General features: G+C 62.8%; 1 protein-coding gene across 2 annotated transcripts in view; it reads left to right on the top strand.

The window, feature by feature from the left end:
* Positions 1-10,930: 10,930 nt before the first annotated feature.
* LOC140410233 (NACHT, LRR and PYD domains-containing protein 3-like) overlaps positions 10,931-18,006 on the top strand; it is a 113,031-nt gene continuing 105,955 nt past the window's right edge. The window contains exon 1 of one of the 2 annotated variants that reach the window (XM_072498186.1): positions 10,931-11,064. The gene's annotated coding sequence lies outside the window, so the exon portion shown is untranslated. Of the gene's footprint in view, positions 11,334-18,006 lie in introns of both variants that reach the window. The other variant, XM_072498185.1, reaches the window with a different exon arrangement.

Genomic DNA, 18,006 nt, shown 5'->3' with positions numbered 1-18,006 from the left:
GGTGGGTACTGAGGTGCGGGAGGGGCTGGTTAGTGAGGAGGTGGGGGAGGGGCTGAGTAGTGAGGTGGGGGAGGGGCTGGGTAGTGAGGAGGTGGGGGAGGGGCTGGGTGGTGAGGGAGGGGCTGGGTAGTGAGGAGGTGGGGCTGGGTAGTGAGGTGGGGAGGGGCTGAGTAGTGAGGAGGTGGGGGAGGGGCTGGGTAGAGAGGAGGGGCTGGTTAGTGAGGAGGTGGGGCGGGGCTGGTTGGTGAGGAGGTGGGGAGGGGCTGGGTAGTGAGGTGTAGGAGGGGCTGTGTAGTGAGGTGGGGGAGGGGCTGGGTAGTGAGGAGGTGGGGGAGGGGCTGGGTAGTGAGGAGGTAGGGGAGGTGCTGGGTAGTGAGGAGGTGGGGGAGGGGCTGGGTAGTGAGGTGGGGGAGGGGCTGGGTAGTGAGGAGGTGGGGGAGGGGCTGGGTAGTGAGGTGGGGGAGGGGCTGGGTAGTGAGGTGGGGGAGGGGCTGGGTAGTGAGGAGGTGGGGGAGCGGGTGGGTAGTGACGAGGTGGGGGAGGGGCTGGGTAGTGAGGAGGTGGGGGAGGGGCTGGTGGTGTGGAGGTGGGGGAGGGGGTGGGTGAGGAGGTGAGGGAGGGGCTGGGTGGTGTGGAGGTGGGGGAGGGGCTGGTGGTGTGGAGGTGGGGGATGGGCTGGGTGGTGGGGAGGTGGGGGAGGGGGAGGTGGGGGAGGGGGTGGGTGGGAGGTGGGGGAGGGGGTGGGTGGGAGGTGGGGGAGGGGGTGGGTGGGAGGTGGGGGAGGGGGTGGGTGGGAGGTGGGGAGGGGGTGGGTGGGAGGTGGGGAGGGGGTGGGTGGGAGGTGAGGGAGGGGGTGGGTGAGGAGGTGAGGGAGGGGCTGTGTGAGGAGGTGGGGGATGGGCTGGGTGGTGAGGAGGTGAGGGAGGGGCTGGGTGGTGTGGAGGTGGGGGATGGGCTGGGTGGTGTGGCGGTGGGGGAGGGGGTGAGTGAGGAGGTGGGGGAGGGGGTGGGTGAGGAGGTGGGGGAGGGGGTGGGTGAGGAGGTGGGGGATGGGCTGGGTGGTGAGGAGGTGAGGGAGGGGCTGGGTGGTGAGGAGGTGAGGGAGGGGCTGGGTGGTGAGGAGGTGAGGGAGGGGCTGGGTGGTGTGGAGGTGAGGGAGGGGCTGGGTGGTGTGGAGGTGGGGGAGGGGCTGGGTGGTGAGGAGGTGGGGGAGGGGGTGGTGAGGAGGTGGGGGAGGGGGTGGGTGAGGAGGTGAGGGAGGGGCTGGGTGGTGTGGAGGTGGGGGAGGGGCTGGTGGTGTGGAGGTGGGGGATGGGCTGGGTGTTGAGGAGGTGGGGGATAGGGTGGGTGAGGAGGTGGGGGAGGGACTGGGTAGTGAGGAGGTGGGGGAGGGGTTGGGTGGTGTGAGGTGGGGGAGGGGCTGGGTGGTGTGGAGGTGGGGGAGGGACTGGGTGGTGTGGGGGGGGGTGAGGAGGTGGGTAGTGAGGTTTGGAGGGGCTGGGTAGTGAGGAGGTGGTGGAGGGGGTGGGTGAGGAGGTGGGGGATGGGCTGGGTGGTGTGGCGGTGGGGGAGGGGGTGGGTGAGGAGGTGGGGGAGGGGGTGGGTGAGGAGGTGGGGGATGGGCTGGGTGGTGAGGAGGTGAGGGAGGGGCTGGGTGGTGTGGAGGTGGGGGATGGGCTGGGTGGTGAGGAGGTGGGGGAGGGGGGTGGGTGAGGAGGTGGGGGAGGGGGTATGTGAGGAGATGAGGGAGGGGCTGGGTGGTGAGGAGGTGAGGGAGGGGCTGGGTGGTGAGGAGGTGAGGGAGGGGCTGGGTGGTGTGGAGGTGGGGGATGGGCTGGGTGGTGAGGAGGTGGGGGAGGGGGGTGGGTGAGGAGGTGGGGGATGGGCTGGGTGGTGAGGAGGTGAGGGAGGGGCTGGGTGGTGAGGAGGTGAGGGAGGGGCTGGGTGGTGTGGAGGTGGGGGATGGGCTGGGTGGTGAGGAGGTGGGGGAGGGGGGTGGGTGAGGAGGTGGGGGAGGGGGGTGGGTGAGGAGGTGGGGGAGGGGGTGGGGGAGGAGATGAGGGAGGGGCTGGGTGGTGAGGAGGTGAGGGAGGGGCTGGGTGGTGAGGAGGTGGGGGAGGGGGTGGGTGAGGAGGTGAGGGAGGGGCTGGGTGGTCAGGAGGTGAGGGAGGGGCTGGGTGGTGTGGCGGTGGGGGATGGGCTGGGTGGTGGGGAGGTGGGGGATGGGCTGGGTGGTGAGGAGGTGGGGGAGGGGGTGGGTGAGGAGGTGGGGGAGGGGGTGGGTGAGGAGGTGGGGGAGGGGGTGGGGGAGGAGGTGGGGGAGGGGGTGGGGGAGGAGGTGGGGGAGGGGGTGGGGGAGGGGGTGGGTGAGGAGGTGGGGGAGGGGGTGGGTGAGGAGGTGGGGGAGGGGGTGGGTGAGGAGGTGGGGGAGGGGGTGGGTGAGGAGGTGGGGGAGGGGCTGTGTGGTGAGGAGGTGAGGGAGGGGCTGGGTGGTGAGGAGGTGGGGGAGGGGGTGGGTGAGGAGGTGGGGGAGGGGCTGTGTGGTGTGGAGGTGGGGGATGGGCTGGGTGGTGAGGAGGTGGGGGAGGGGGTGGGTGAGGAGGTGGGGGAGGGGCTGTGTGGTGAGGAGGTGGGGGAGGGGCTGGGTGGGGTGTAGGTGGGGGGTGGGCTGGGTGGTGTGGAGGTGGGGGAGGGGCTGGGTCGTGGGGAGGTGGGGGAGGGGCTGGGTGGTGGGGAGGTGGGGGAGGGGCTGGGTGGTTAGGAGGTGGGTAGGGGCTGGGTGGTGAGGCGGTGAGGGAGGGGCTGGGTGGTGTGGAGGTGGAGGATGGGCTGGGTGGTGTGGAGGTGGGGGAGGGGCTGGGTGGTGGGGAGGTGAGGGAGGGGTGGGTGGTGTGGAGGTGAGGGAGGGGTGGGTGGTGTGGAGGTGGGGGAGGGGGTGGGTGGTGTGGAGGTGGGGGAGGGGGTGGGTGGTGTGGAGGTGGGGGAGGGGCTGGGTGGTGTGGAGGTGGGGGAGGGGCTGGGTGGTGTGGAGGTGAGGGAGGGGTGGGTGGTGTGGAGGTGAGGGAGGGGTGGGTGGTGTGGAGGTGGGGGAGGGGGTGGGTGGTGTGGAGGTGGGGGAGGGGGTGGGTGGTGAGGAGGTGGGGGAGGGGCTGGGTGGTTAGGAGGTGGGGGAGGGGCTGGGTGGTTAGGAGGTGGGGGTGGGGCTGGGTGGTGTGGAGGTGGGGGAGGGGGTGGGTGGTGTGGAGGTGGGGGAGGGGGTGGGTGGTGGGGAGGTGGGGGAGGGGCTGGGTGGTGAGGAGGTGGGGGAGGGGTGGGTGGTGAGGAGGTGAGGGAGGGGCTGGGTGGTGTGGAGGTGGGGGAGGGGGTGGGTGGTGTGGAGGTGGGGGGGGGTGGGTGGTGTGGAGGTGGGGGAGGGGGTGGGTGGTGAGGAGGTGGGGGAGGGGCTGGGTGGTGTGGAGGTGGGGGAGTGGGTGGGTAGTGAGGAGGAGGGGGAGGGGGTGGTGTGGAGGTGGGGGAGGGGCTGGGTGGTGGGGAGGTGGGGGAGGGGCTGGGTCGTGAGGAGGTGGGGGAGGGGGTCGTGAGGAGGTGGGGGAGGGGGTGGTGTGGAGGTGGGGGAGGGGCTGGGTAGTGAGGAGGCGGGGGAGGGGCTGGGTGATGGGGAGGTGGGGGAGGGGCTGGGTGGTTAGGAGGTGGGGGAGGGGCTGGGTGGTGTGGCGGTGGGGGAGGGGCTGGGTGAGGAGGTGGGGGAGGGGCTGGGTGGTGAGGAGGTGGGGGAGGGGCTGGGTGGTGAGGAGGTGTGGGAGGGGCTGGGTGAGGAGGTTGGGGAGGAAGTGGGTGAGGAGGTGGGGGAGGGGCTGGGTGGTGTGTAGGTGGGGGAGGGGCTGGGTGAGGAGGTGGGGGAGGGGCTGGTGGTGTGGAAGTGGGGGAGGGGCTGGGGGAGGGGGTGGGGGAGGGGGTGGGGGAGGAGGTGGGGGAGGGGGTGGGGGAGGAGGTGGGGGAGGGGCTGGGTATTGAGGAGGTGGGGGAGGGGCTGGGTAGTGAGGAGGTGGGGGAGGGGCTGGGTGGTGAGGAGGTGGGGGAGGGGCTGGGTGGTGTGGAGGTGGGGGAGGGGCTGGGTGGTGTGGAGGTGGGGGAGGGGCTGGGTGGTGTGGGGGTGGTGTGGGGGTGGGGTAGGGGCTGGGTGGTGTGGGGGTGGGGTAGGGGCTGGGTGGTTAGGAGGTGGGGGAGGGGCTGGGTGGTTAGCAGGTGGGGGAGGGGCTGGGTGGTGTGGAGGTGGGGTAGGGGCTGGGTGGTGGGGAGGTGGGGGAGGGGCTGGGTGGTTGGGAGGTGGGGGAGGGGCTGGGTGGTTAGCAGGTGGGGGAGGGGCTGGGTGGTGTGGAGGTGGGGAGGAGCTGGGTAGTGAGGAGGTGGGGGAGGGGCTGGGTGGTGTGGAGGTGGGGGAGGGGCTGGGTGGTGTGGAGGTGGGGGAGGGGGTGGGTGGTGTGGAGGTGGGGGAGGGGGTGGGTGGTGTGGAGGTGGGGAGGGGGTGGGTGGTGTGGAGGTTGGGCAGGGGGTGGGTGGTGTGGAGGTGGGGCAGGGGGTGGGTGGTGTGGAGGTTGGGCAGGGGTGGGTGGTGGGAGTGGGGGAGGGGGTGGGTGGTGTGGAGGTGGGGAGGTGGTGGGTGGTGTGGAGGTGGGGGAGGGGCTGGGTGGTTAGCAGGTGGGGGAGGGGCTGGGTGGTGTGGAGGTGGGGAGGAGCTGGGTAGTGAGGAGGTGGGGGAGGGGCTGGGTGGTGTGGAGGTGGGGGAGGGGGTGGGTGGTGTGGAGGTGGGGCAGGGGGTGGGTGGTGTGGAGGTTGGGCAGGGGTGGGTGGTGTGGAGGTGGGGGAGGGGTGGGTGGTGTGGAGGTGGGGGAGGGGTGTGTAGTGAGGAGGTGGGGGAGGGGGTGGTGTGGAGGTGGGGGAGGGGCTGGGTGGTGTGGAGGTGGGGGAGGGGTGTGTAGTGAGGAGGTGGGGGAGGGGGTGGTGTGGAGGTGGGGGAGGGGGTGGTGTGGAGGTGGGGGAGGGGCTGGGTGGTGTGGAGGTGGGGGAGGGGTGGGTGGTGGGAAGGTGGGGGAGGGGCTGGGTGGTGTGGAGGTGGGAGATGGGCTGGGTGGTGAGGAGGTGGGGGAGGGGCTGGGTAGTGAGGAGGTGGGGGAGGGGCTGGGTGGTGTGGAGGTGGGGGAGGGGGTGGGTGGTGAGGAGGAGGGGGAGGGGGTGGTGTGGAGGTGGGGGAGGGGCTGGGTGGTGAGGAGGTGGGGGAGGGGCTGGGTGAGGAGGTTGGGGAGGGGGTGGGTGAGGAGGTTGGGGAGGGGTGGGTGAGGAGGTGGGGGAGGGGCTGGTGGTGTGGAGATGGGGGAGGGGCTGGGTGGTGTGGGGGTGGGGGAGGGGCTGGGTGGTGTGGAGGTGAGGGAGGGGCTGGGTAGTGAGGATGGGCTGGGTGGTGAGGAGGTGGGGAAGGGGTGGGTGAGGAGGTGGGGGAGGGGCTGGGTGGTGAGGCGGTGAGGGAGGGGGTGGTGTGGAGGTGGGGGAGGGGTTGGGTGAGGAGGTGGGGGAGGGGCTGGGTGGTGAGGAGGTGGGGGAGGGCTGGGTGGTGAGGAGGTGGGGGAGGGGGTGGGTGAGGAGGTGGGGGAGGGGCTGGGTGGTGAGGAGGTGGGGGAGGGGCTGGGTGAGGAGGTGGGTGAGGGGCTGGGTGAGGAGGTGGGGAGGGGCTGTGTGGTGAGGAGGTGGGGGAGGAGCTGGGTGATGAGAGGTGGGGAGGGGTGGGTGGTGTGTAGGTGGGGGAGGGTCTGGGTGAGGAGGTGGGGAGGGGGGTGGTGGTGAGGAGGTGGGGGAGGGGGTGGGTGGTGAGGAGGTGGGGGAGGGGCTGGGTGGTGAGGAGGTGGGGGTGGGGGAGGGGCTGGGTAGTGAGGAGGCGGAGGGGGCTGGGTGGTGAGGGAGGGGCTGGGTAGTGAGGAGGTGCGGGAGGGGCTGTGTGGTGTGGAGGTGGGGGATGGGCTGGGTGGTGAGGAGGTGGGGGAGGGGCTGGGTGGTGAGGAGGTGGGGGAGGGGCTGGGTGGTGAGGAGGTGGGGGAGGGGCTGGGTGGTGAGGAGGTGGGGAGGGGGTGGGTGGTGTGTAGGTGGGGGAGGGGCTGGGTGAGGAGGTGGGGGAGGGCTGGGTGAGGAGGTGGGGGAGGGGCTGGGTGGTGTCGAGGTGGGGAGGAGGTTGAGGAGGGGGTGGGTGAGGAGGTGGGGGAGGGGGTGGGGGAGGAGGTGGGGGAGGGGTGGGGGAGGGGGTGGGGGAGGAGGTGGGGGAGGAGGTGGGGGAGGAGGTGGGGGAGGGGGTGGGGGAGGGGGTGGGGGAGGGGGTGGGGGAGGGGGTGGGGAGGGGGTGGGGGAGGAGGTGGGTGAGGAGGTGGGGTAGGAGGTGGGGTAGGAGGTTGGGGAGGGGTTGGGTGAGGAGGTGGGGAAGGGGTGGTTGAGGAGGTGGGGGAAGGGGTGGTTGAGGCGGTGGGGGAAGGGGTGGTTGAGGAGGTGGGGGAAGGGGTGGTTGAGGAGGTGGGGGAGGGGCTGGGTGGTGGGGGAGGGGCTGGGTGGTGGGGAGGTGGGGATGGGCTGGGTGGTGGGGAGGTGGGGGATGGGCTGGGTGGTGGGGAGGTGGGGGAGGGGCTGGGTGGTGTGTAGGTGGGGGAGGCGCTGGGTGAGGAGGTGGGGGAGGGGCTGGTGGTGTGGAAGTGGGGGAGGTGCTGGGGGAGGGGGTGGGTGAGGAGGTGGGGAGGAGGTGGGGGAGGGGGTGGGGGAGGGGGTGGGGAGGGGGTGGGGGAGGGGGTGGGTGAGGAGGTGGGGGAGGGGCTGGGTAGTGAGGAGGTGGGGGAGGGGCTGGGTGGTGTCGAGGTGGGGGAGGGGCTGGGTGGTGTTGGGGTGGGGAGGGGCTGGGTGGTGTGGGGGTGGGGGAGAGGCTGGGTGGTGTGGGGCTGGGTGGTTAGGAGGTGGGGGAGGGGCTGGGTGGTTAGCAGGTGGGGGAGGGGCTGGGTGGTGTGGAGGTGGGGGAGGGGGTGGGTGGTGTGGAGGTGGGGAGGGGGCGGGTGGTGTGGAGGTGGGGGAGGGGGTGGGTGGTGTGGAGGTGGGGGAGGGGGTGGTGTGGAGGTGGGGAGGGGGTGGGTGGTGGTGAGGTGGGGGAGGGGCTGGGTAGTGAGGAGGTGGGGGAGGGGCTGGGTGGTGTGGAGGTGAGGAGGGGTGGGTGGTGTGGAGGTGAGGGAGGGGGTGGGTGGTGTGGAGGTGGGGGAGGGGGTGGGTGGTGTGGAGGTGAGGGAGGGGGTGGGTGGTGGGGAGGTGGGGGAGGGGTGGGTGGTGTGGAGGTGGGGGAGGGGGTGGGTGGTGTGGAGGTGGGGGAGGGGGTGGGTGGTGTGGAGGTGGGGGAGGGGGTGGGTGGTGTGGAGGTGGGGAGGGGGTGGGTGGTGTGGAGGTGGGGGAGGGGGTGGTGTGGAGGTGGGGGAGGGGGTGGTGTGGAGGTGGGGGAGGGGGTGGGTGGTGTGGAGGTGGGGGAGGGGGTGGGTGGTGTGGAGGTGGGGGAGGTGGTGGGAGGTGGGGGAGGGGTGGGTGGTGGGGAGGTGGGGAGGGGGTGGGTGGTGGGGAGGTGGGGGAGGGGGTGGGTGGTGGGGAGGTGGGGGAGGGGGTGGGTGGTGGGGAGGTGGGGGAGGGGCTGGGTGGTGGGGAGGTGGGGAAGGAGTGGGTGGTGGGGAGGTGGGGGAGGGGCTGGGTGGTGGGGAGGTGGGGGAGGGGCTGGGTGGTGGGGAGGTGGGGGAGGGGCTGGGTGGTGGGGAGGTGGGGGAGGGGCTGGGTAGTGAGGAGGTGGGGGAGGGGGTGGTGTGGAGGTGGGGGAGGGGTGGTGTGGAGGTGGGGGAGGGGCTGGGTGGTGTGGAGGTGGGGGAGGGGCTGGGTAGTGAGGAGGTGGGGAGGGGCTGGGTGGTGGGGAGGTGGGGGAGGGGCTGGGTGGTTAGGAGGTGGGGGACGGGCTGGGTGGTGTGGCGGTGGGGGAGGGGCTGAGTGAGGAGGTGGGGGAGGGCTGAGTGAGGAGGTGGGGGAGGGCTGGGTGGTGAGGAGGTGGGGGAGGGACTGGGTGAGGAAGTTGGGGAGGGGGTGGGTGAGGAGGCGGGGAGGGGCTGTGTGGTTAGGAGGTGGAGGAGGGGCTGGGTGGTTAGGAGGTGGGGGAGGGGCTGGGTGGTGTGGAGGTGGGGGAGGGGGTGGGTGGTGGGGAGGTGGGGGAGGGGCTGGGTGGTGTGGAGGTGGGGGAGGGGGTGTGTAGTGAGGAGGTGGGGGAGGGGGTGGTGTGGAGGTGGGGGAGGGGCTGGGTGGTGTGGAGGTGGGGGAGGGGTGGTGTGGAGGTGGGGGAGGGGTGGGTGGTGGGGGGGAGGGGTGGGTGGTGGGGGGGAGGGGCTGGGTGGTGTGGAGGTGGGGGAGGGGGTGGGTAGTGAGGAGGTGGGGGAGGGGGTGAGGTGGGGGAGGGGGTGAGGTGGGGGAGGGGCTGGGTGGTGGGGAGGTGGGGAAGGGGCTGGGTAGTGAGGAGGTGGGGGAGGGGGTGGTGTGGAGGTGGGGAGGGGGTGGTGTGGAGGTGGGGGAGGGGCTGGGTGGTGGGGAGGGGCTGGGTGGTCGGGAGGTGGGGGAGGGGCTGGGTGGTGGGGAGGTGGGGGAGGGGCTGGGTGGTTAGGAGGCGGGGGAGGGGCTGGGTGGTGTGGCGGTGGGGGAGGGGCTGGGTGAGGAGGTGGGGGAGGGGGTGGGTGAGGAGGTTGGGGAGGGGCTGGGTGAGGAGGTTGGGGAGGGGGTGGGTGAGGAGGTGGGGGAGGGGCTGGTGGTGTCGGGATGGGGAGGGGCTGGGTGGTGTGGGGGAGGGGCTGGGTGGTGTAGGGGTGGGGGAGGGCCTGGGTGGTGTGGGGGTGGGGGAGGGGCTGGGTGGTGTGGGGGTGGGGGAGGGGGGTGGTGAGGAGGTGGGGGAGGGGCTGGGTGGTGATGTGGGGGAGGGGGTTGGTGAGGAGGTGGGGGAGGGGCTGGGTGGTGAGGTGGGGAGGGGGTTGGTGGTGAAGAGTTGGGGAGGGGCTGGGTGGTGAGGAGGTGAGGGAGGGCTGGGTGGCGTGGAGGTGGGGGAGGGGCTGGTTGGTGTGGAAGTGGGGGAGGGGCTGGGTGGTGAGGAGGTGGGGGAGGGTCTGGGTGGTGAGGAGGTGGGGAGGGTCTGGGTGGTGTGGAAGTGGGGAGGGGGTGGGTGGTGTGGAAGTGGGGGAGGGGCTGGGTGGTGAGGAGGTGGGGGAGGGTCTGGGTGGTGAGGAGGTGGGGGAGGGTCTGGGTGGTGAGGAGGTGAGGGAGGGGCTGGGTGGTGAGGAGGTGGGGGAGGGTCTGGGTGGTGAGGAGGTGGGGGAGGGGCTGTGTGGTGTGGAAGTGGGGGAGGGGCTGGGTGGTGTGGAAGTGGGGGAGGGGCTGGGTGGTGAAGAGGTGGGGGAGGGTCTGGGTGGTGAGGAGGTGGGGGAGGGGCTGGGTGGTGAGGAGGTGAGGGAGGGGGTGGGTGAGGAGGTGGGGGAGGGTCTGGGTGGTGAGGAGGTGAGGGAGGGGCTGTGTGGTGAGGAGGTGAGGGAGGGGCTGGGTGGTGAGGAGGTGGGGGAGGGGCTGGGTGGTGAGGAGGTGGGGAGGGGCTGGGTGGTGAGGAGGTGGGGGAGGGGCTGGGTGGTGAGGAAGTGGGGATGGGCTGGGTGGTGAGGAGGTGGGGGAGGGGCTGGGTGGTGAGGAGGTGGGGGAGGGCTGGGTGGTGAGGAGGTGGGGGAGGGGCTGGGTGGTGAGGAGGTGGGGGAGGGGCTGGGTGGTGAGGAGGTGGGGGAGGGGCTGGGTGGTGAGGAGGTGGGGGAGGGGCTGGGTGGTGTGGAGGTGAGGGAGGGGGTGGGTGGTGAGGAGGTGATGGAGGGTCTGGGTGGTGAGGAGGTGGGGGAGGGGCTGGGTGGTGAGGAGGTGGGGGAGGGGCTGGGTGGTGAGGAGGTGGGGGAGGGGCTGGGGTGGTGAGGAGGTGGGGGAGGGGCTGGTGGTGAGGAGGTGGGGGAGGGGCTGGGTGGTGTGGAGGTGAGGGAGGGGGTGGGTGGTGAGGAGGTGATGGAGGGTCTGGGTGGTGAGGAGGTGGGGAGGGGCTGGGTGGTGAGGAGGTGATGGAGGGTCTGGGTGGTGAGGAGGTGGGGGAGGGGCTGGGTGGTGAGGAGGTGGGGGAGGGGCTGGGTAGTGAGGTGGGGGAAGGGCTGGGTAGTGAGGAGGTGAGGGAGGGGCTGGGTGGTGTGGAGGTGGGGGAGGGGCTGGGTGGTGAGGAGGTGGGGGAGGGGCTGGGTGGTGTGGAAGTGGGGGATGGGCTGGGTGGTGAAGAGGTGGGGGATGGTCTGGGTGGTTGGGAGGTGGGTAGGAGGTTGGGGAGGGGGTGGTTAAGGAGGTTGGGGGTTGGCTGGGTGGTGTCGGGGAGGGCATGAGTGAGGATCTGGGTTGTGAGGTGGGGGAGGGGCGGTGTAGTGAGGAGGTGGGGGAGGGGCTACGTTGTGAGGTAGGGCCGGGGTGGTTTGGCCGTGGGGGAGGGGATTGGTAGTGATGTTGTGGGGATGGGTTGGGTTGTGTGGGATGGGTTAGGTAGTGAAGAGGTGGGGGAGGGGCTAGGTGGTGTGGAGGTGGGGGATTGGCTGGATAGTGAAGAGGTGGGGGAGGGGCTCTGACGAGTACAGGCGGTCCGGGGCCGGCGCGAGGACAGCGGGGTTGGCGGTTGGAGCCCCGCCCACAGCGCCGAGGGACTGAATGAACCAATAAACACAGAGGCGCGCGATCCTAACCGCCCATTTCAGTTTCAAACCACGGTAACCGCTCCCGCGCGCGCGGCCGCGGGCTAGCGAGCATGCGCAAACAGCTTTGGCCAGCCATCTTGTGCCGGCTGCGGTTCCCGCGCCGGCGCAGTGCTGCACCGGGCCGCCAATCCGGGGATTGAGGATGGAGCGAGCTGCTGGGTGAAAGCGGGAAGGAAACAATGGCGGCTCCAGTCCTGCAGAGTCTTCACAGAGATTGGTAGAGCGCAGTCTGCTGTCTTTTACACAATTCATGCACTGCATTCGAGTGCTTTCATGGCGAAAGTAAATGTTTTCCGGAGTTGAGAGAAAATGGCGAATGTCTGTTAAATGCGGAAATCAAACCCCAAAGAACAACACTGAGCGCCGAGGGAGAGACGTTAATCTCCCCCCAGGGCAGTGGGGGCGGAATCATTTTCCAGACCACTGAGAGTCTTGGCTGAAAACCAGGTTCAGGAAGAAGTCTGACACCAGGTTAAAGTCCAACAGGTTTGCTTCGAATCACGAACTTTAACTCCAACGCCGGCATCTCCACATCATGGAAACAAGGTTGAAAGTTTCTGGGAGGGGTGGGAAGAGAAAGTAGAGTTTGGGCTCATCAGCCTTGATCTTGTCAATAAAGCAGCAGCCTGGAGGGGTCCGGTGGCTCACATCCATCACTACTGTGTCTGTTTGTATTTCGCATATGGGTGGGGGTAAAGTAGAATTGAGACAACTGGAATCATGATGGAGCCACTGAGATCGGACAGTGTGTAACCCGGGGAGGATGGAGTCAGTGAGATCAGACAGTGTGTAACCCGGGGAGGATGGAGCCAGTGAGATCAGACAGAGTGTAACCCGGGGAGGATGGAGCCACTGAGATCGGACAGTGTGTAACCCGGGGAGGATGGAGTCAGTGAGATCAGACAGTGTGTCACCCGGGGAGGATGGAGTCAGTGAGATCAGACAGTGTGTAACCCGGAGAGGATGGAGCCAGTGAGATCCGACAGTGTGTCACCCGGGGAGGATGGAGCCAGTGAGATCAGACAGTGTGTAACCCGGGGAGGATGGAGCCAGTGAGATCAGACAGTGTGTAACCCGGGGAGGATGGAGCCAGTGAGATCAGACAGTGTGTAACCCGGGGAGGATGGAGCCAGTGAGGTCAGACAGTGTGTAACCCAGGGAGGATGGAGTCAGTGAGATCAGACAGTGTGTAACCCGGGGAGGATGGAGTCAGTGAGATCAGACAGTGTGTAACCCGGGGAGGATGGAGTCAGTGAGATCAGACAGTGTGTAACCCGGGGAGGATGGAGCCAGTGAGATCAGACAGTGTGTAACCCGGGGAGGATGGAGCCAGTGAGATCAGACAGTGTGTAACCCGGGGAGGATGGAGTCAGTGAGATCAGACAGTGTGTAACCCGGGGAGGATGGAGCCAGTGAGATCAGACAGTGTGTAACCCGGGGAGGATGGAGCCAGTGAGATCAGACAGTGTGTAACCCGGGGAGGATGGAGTCAGTGAGATCAGACAGTGTGTAACCCGGGGAGGATGGAGCCACTGAGATCAGACAGTGTGTAACCCGGGGAGGATGGAGCCAGTGAGATCAGACAGTGTGTAACCCGGGGAGGATGGAGCCAGTGAGATCAGACAGTGTGTAACCCGGGGAGGATGGAGCCAGTGAGATCAGACAGTGTGTAACCCGGGGAGGATGGAGTCAGTGAGATCAGACAGTGTGTAACCCGGGGAGGATGGAGCCAGTGAGATAAGACAGTGTGTAACCCGGGGAGGATGGAGTCAGTGAGATCAGACAGTGTGTAACCCGGGGAGGATGGAGCCAGTGAGATCAGACAGTGTGTAACCCGGGGAGGATGGAGTCAGTGAGATCAGACAGTGTGTAACCCGGGGAGGATGGAGCCACTGAGATCAGACAGTGTGTAACCCGGGGAGGATGGAGTCAGTGAGATCAGACAGTGTGTAACCCGGGGAGGATGGAGCCACTGAGATCAGACAGTGTGTAACCCGGGAGGATGGAGTCAGTGAGATCAGACAGTGTGTAACCCGGGGAGGATGGAGCCAGTGACATTGGACAGTGTGTAACCCGGGGAGGATGGAGTCAGTGAGATCAGACAGTGTGTAACCCGGGGAGGATGGAGCCAGTGAGATCAGACAGTGTGTAACCCGGGGAGGATGGAGCCAGTGAGATCAGACAGTGTGTAACCAGGGGAGGATGGAGTCAGTGAGATCAGACAGTGTGTAACCCGGGGAGGATGGAGTCAGTGAGATCAGACAGTGTGTAACCCGGGGAGGATTGAGTCAGTGAGATCAGACAGTGTGTAACCCGGGGAGGATGCAGTCAGTGAGATCAGACAGTGTGTAACCCGGGGAGGATAGAGTCAGTGAGATCAGACAGTGTGTAACCCGGGGAGGATGGAGTCAGTGAGATCAGACGGTGTGTAACCCGGGGAGGATGGAGTCAGTGAGATCAGACAGTGTGTAACCCGGGGAGGATGGAGCCAGTGAGATCAGACAGTGTGTAACCCGGGGAGGATGGAGTCAGTGAGATCAGACAGTGTGTAACCCGGGGAGGATGGAGCCAGTGAGATCAGACAGTGTGTAACCCGGGGAGGATGGAGTCAGTGAGATCAGACAGTGTGTAACCCGGGGAGGATGGAGCCAGTGAGATCAGACAGTGTGTAACCCGGGGAGGATGGGGCCAGTGAGATCAGACAGTGTGTAACCCGGGGAGGATGGAGCCAGTGAGATCAGACAGTGTGTAACCCGGGGAGGATGGAGCCAGTGAGATCAGACAGTGTGTAACCCGGGGAGGATGGAGCCAGTGAGATCAGACAGTGTGTAACCCGGGGAGGATGGAGCCAGTGAGATCAGACAGTGTGTAACCCGGGGAGGATGGAGCCAGTGAGATCAGACCTTGTGTAACCCGGGGAGGATGGAGTCAGTGAGATCAGACAGTGTGTAACCCGGGGAGGATGGAGCCAGTGAGATCAGACAGTGTGTAACCCGGGGTGGATGGAGCCAGTGAGATCAGACAGTGTGTAACCCGGGGAGGATGGAGCCAGTGAGATCAGACAGTGTGTAACCCGGGGAGGATGGAGTCATTGAGATCACTGAGGTAGAGATTGATTGTTAGGATTACTGAATGTGTCAATTTTTGTATTCTGTAACCAAAGTGTAGAAGCTAAATTAGATTATTGATTGCTGCGTTTAAATTTATCCTTGTTTCCTGGAGTGGGATCTGGCATTTTTATTGTTATTCACTTTTATTGGTTGTCCTGTGAGCATAATGAGTTGACTTGAGCCGCTACACTTCTGCTGCTGATGATGATGATGATGTTACCAAGACGGTGTAATGGAGATAACTCTGAAAGGGTCACCCCAGATTCTTAATCTTGTTGATGAGAATGTTCACCTCACATTTCTGCTGTGTTCTTGCCAGTGGTGTCATTGTGGAGAATTGTGTTGGAGGTCATTCATCTGCTGCTCTCGTGTAATTTTTACACCTATCTATACATCCTACATTCTGGTTAACTTTTCTCACAACCACACTCGATCTACTTCATGTTTCTGTAGTGAAAGGAGCACGGGGCAACCCAGGTATCCTTCCCACCCACTCCTCTAAGCACCGTCTGTCCGACCTGTGACGGAGGTCATGCATTGACCTCCTTGGACACCTGTGAACACATTTATTTTAGTGCGAAGTTAAGTCATTCTTAACTCTGATGCATGGTGTAAAAAGATGTTAATTAGTATTGACAGACTTCAATATTGCCCATTCAGAGTGTTGTTCTTTTAGGTTGTCTCTTTCAAGTGCTTCCAGAGCCTTTGCTGCTCTTTCACGTTCCCAGGTCCCAATATTCCTCTTTCCTTTGGTGATTGAACAGCCCTGTCAACCTTTAGTCTCTGCGCCACGATGAGCAACACCCAAAGTACTGAAAGCTCCAGGATCTGCACTGCTCTTTTTTGAAAGAAACACTCTGTCCTTCTGTTTGACACCCTTCCTGCCATCAGCTCCTCATCCCTGGCAGTGGACAGGTCAACTCCCATTGGTTTTGGCCTCGCCACTCAAGCTACTGATGCTGTTAATCACAGTGATTCCATATACCCTCATGATATGTTCTGAAATTAGTGTCAATCCTCTGGTTTTGAGGCCTGTTGTTTAAATGGCTGTACAGATCTTGAAAGGCTCAGTAATTGCAGCAGAGCTCTGTTAGTATCAGAAACCTGGAACAGGATTAGAGTGGTTTCAACCAGTGCTCTGAGGGTACAGTATACTCCGACCATCGCTTCATGGGCTGGTGCCTGCAGTGTGAATGGACGCAGAATGAAATACTCCCCTTCGTCCTCAGTGGACGTTGGACCTCCGGCAGGGATGGTGGGGAGTGAGGGACTGGGTGTAATTTGATTGATCCGAGCCCACTAATGTGGGAATAGAATCCTCCTGCAAAATTTTACTCCTGTCATCTCAATTGGTGATAATACCATTCCTGATCGCTCTTTTGTATTCCACTCTATTCATGTTCCCTTTCTGTCAAGCCCCACCTGCTTTTTTTGCCTCCCCTGGTCAATATTTGCCCCCCCCCAGCCACATAACAAACGTTCAAATTCCCAGTTAGCCTTCTATACTCCATTTGTTACAATGTTTCTGCATCTATTGATCTGATCTATCATCTCCACCCTTGCCCTTGTCTCCAGTGAAATCCTCGCTGTCTTCCACTTTGAAATGACCCGGTCTCGAATCATGCACATCGGAAAGTTTTTGGCAGACAAATGGTTCAGCCTGAATCTCATCGTGCTAACCACTGCCAAGTCTTGCTTTTATGTCTCAAACCTGCTCCAGGAGCATTCCAGAATTCTAAAATAACTCAGTTTTTTCATATCAGCTATCTCTTTTGAACACGTCATCATTTATTTCTCCAGCCTCAGCTCAAACAACATGAGCAGGGAGCTTTTTGGACATGGTGATTGTTTAGCTGCCTTTGCCATATTCCTTCCTTCTTGCTCACCAAGCCAAACCTTTCAAACATCCTTCCCTCCCCCCACCCATCTCTTCCCAACCACATTATCCTCAAATAATTATCTTGTTTATTTCCATCTTCCTGCAAGTCTACTTTGAGTTACCTTGTAGATGACTCCAGCTCTTTGGGCCCTAGTCCCACTAAATATCTTTACACCAAACCTCCCTTCTTGGGTACCATGTTGTCATGTGAGAGTACGTTTAAGACATGGATATTTAAGCAATGTACCTTTAAGAAAACAGTGATGTCAGAGAGTGGGTGGAGCTGGGCTTTAGATCAGCCATTTTGAGGTTTCAGTTTGAAAAAGCAGCTTGTGTGTGTCTGTGTGTTTCCAGAGAGCTGCAGTTTAGAGTTTGAAAAGAGCTTGGCAGTGTCTGTGTTTGCAGTGAGCTGAATCTCTGCCATGAAAGACTATCTCTGGATCATTTGGGTGATTTAAACTCATAATAGTAAAGCCTTTAACCTGATGTGATTCTGTTTAAAGGTGTTAAGTCTCTTGAAAGTTTGAAGGAACATTTTGAGGAATTATTTACTGTTGCAATATTTTCTGAGTTATCTTTGAAGTAAGGGGTGTTAAGAGATCCAATGTTTATTTAAGATGTTAAGTTGAGTTCATGGAATAAACAATGTTTTGTGTTTAAAAACCCACGTGTCCATAATTGTAATCCCACACCTAGGGAACAAGCCGTGTGCTAGGAAAAGCAACAAATACATTAAAGGGGGAGGTTGGTTGAACTTCATGATACATTTTGGGGTTCTGAAAACACCTCTCCCATAACAATGTTATCTAATATCATTAACTCTGTCATCTCCTCAAGCACTGGACTACTCCCTGAAAATATTCCATCATCAACCCCTCATTAATAAACTCACAATTGAACCTTCCATAACTGCAAACTGCTGTTAAATCTCCAATGTACTCTCCTCACCTGTCTTTTTCATCACGGAATCACAGAATTGATAGAAGGCCATCGTGTCTGCACCGAATCTCTAAATGAGCATTATGTCACCGCACCCCTGCACATTATTTCTGTTCAAATAATCATCTGCTGTCCTCTTCAATGCCTCACTGGAACCTGCCTCCATCATACTTTCAGACAGTGGATTCCAGATCTTTTCACATCACATTTGCTTCTTTTGAAAATCACGTCAAATTTGTTCCATCTCGTTCTTGTTCCTTTTTCGAGCGGGAACAGTTGCTCCCTATTTACTCTGTCCAGCACCTTCATGATTTTGAATATCTCTATGAAATTTCCGCTTAACCTTCTTCTCTCCAAGGAAAATAGACCCAACCTCTCCAACCTACCTTTCAGCTGAAGTTTCTCATTGTTGAAACCATCCATGTAAACCTCTTCTGCACTCTCTCCAATGCGTCCTTCCTTTAGAGTGGCCCAGACCTGTACAAAATACTCCCATCTGGGGTCCAACTAGTGTCTTGTATAAATTCAGCATCACCTCCTTGCTCTTGTACTCTGCTCTATAATACACTCAGGATACAATATGCTTTATTAGCTGCTCTTTCCACCTGTTCTGACACCTTCAATGATCTATGGACATATACGGGCAGGACCCTCTGCTCCTGAAACCCCTTCAGAATTATACCCCTAACTTTATATTGTCTCCATGTTCTTCCTACCTCACACTTGTACTTTAATTCAAGTTTTTAACATTTTAACATTTACAAAACATCACATCACAAAATAAACCCAGTACAAGCGCCCCCCCCCCCCTCCGGCCAGTCAACCCTCCTTCCCCCCCCCCCCCCCCCCCCCCCCCCAGTTGACGGTAACTAACTTCCTGAAATGCAGAATAAACTAACACCATCTCTTGTGGATGCCCTCTTAGGGCAAACTTCACATCCTCAAGTGCAAGAATTCCATTCGATCCCCCCACAACACCGAGGCACAAAGTGTAAAAGCTGAACTCCACTCCAACAGAACCCACCTGCGAGCTAAACCATCTTCCCCTGCTCCCGTCTGCAGCTCCGGCAGGTCTGACACCCCGAATGTGGCCCCAATCACCACCAACCCCCAAACCATCCTTTCCCAACTGCATCATCAAGCATAAGTAAAAAGAAAAAGCGAAGAGAGATACACATAAGAAAAGAGAAAGATCAACACCATAAAAGTCAAAACTCATCTCAGTCCCTGC

The sequence above is a fragment of the Scyliorhinus torazame genome, chromosome 4, assembly GCF_047496885.1.
Source record: "Scyliorhinus torazame isolate Kashiwa2021f chromosome 4, sScyTor2.1, whole genome shotgun sequence".
Lineage (NCBI taxonomy): Eukaryota > Metazoa > Chordata > Chondrichthyes > Carcharhiniformes > Scyliorhinidae > Scyliorhinus > Scyliorhinus torazame.
Note: the sequence above shows the minus strand (reverse complement) of the source record. Positions and strands in the feature narration are given on the sequence as shown.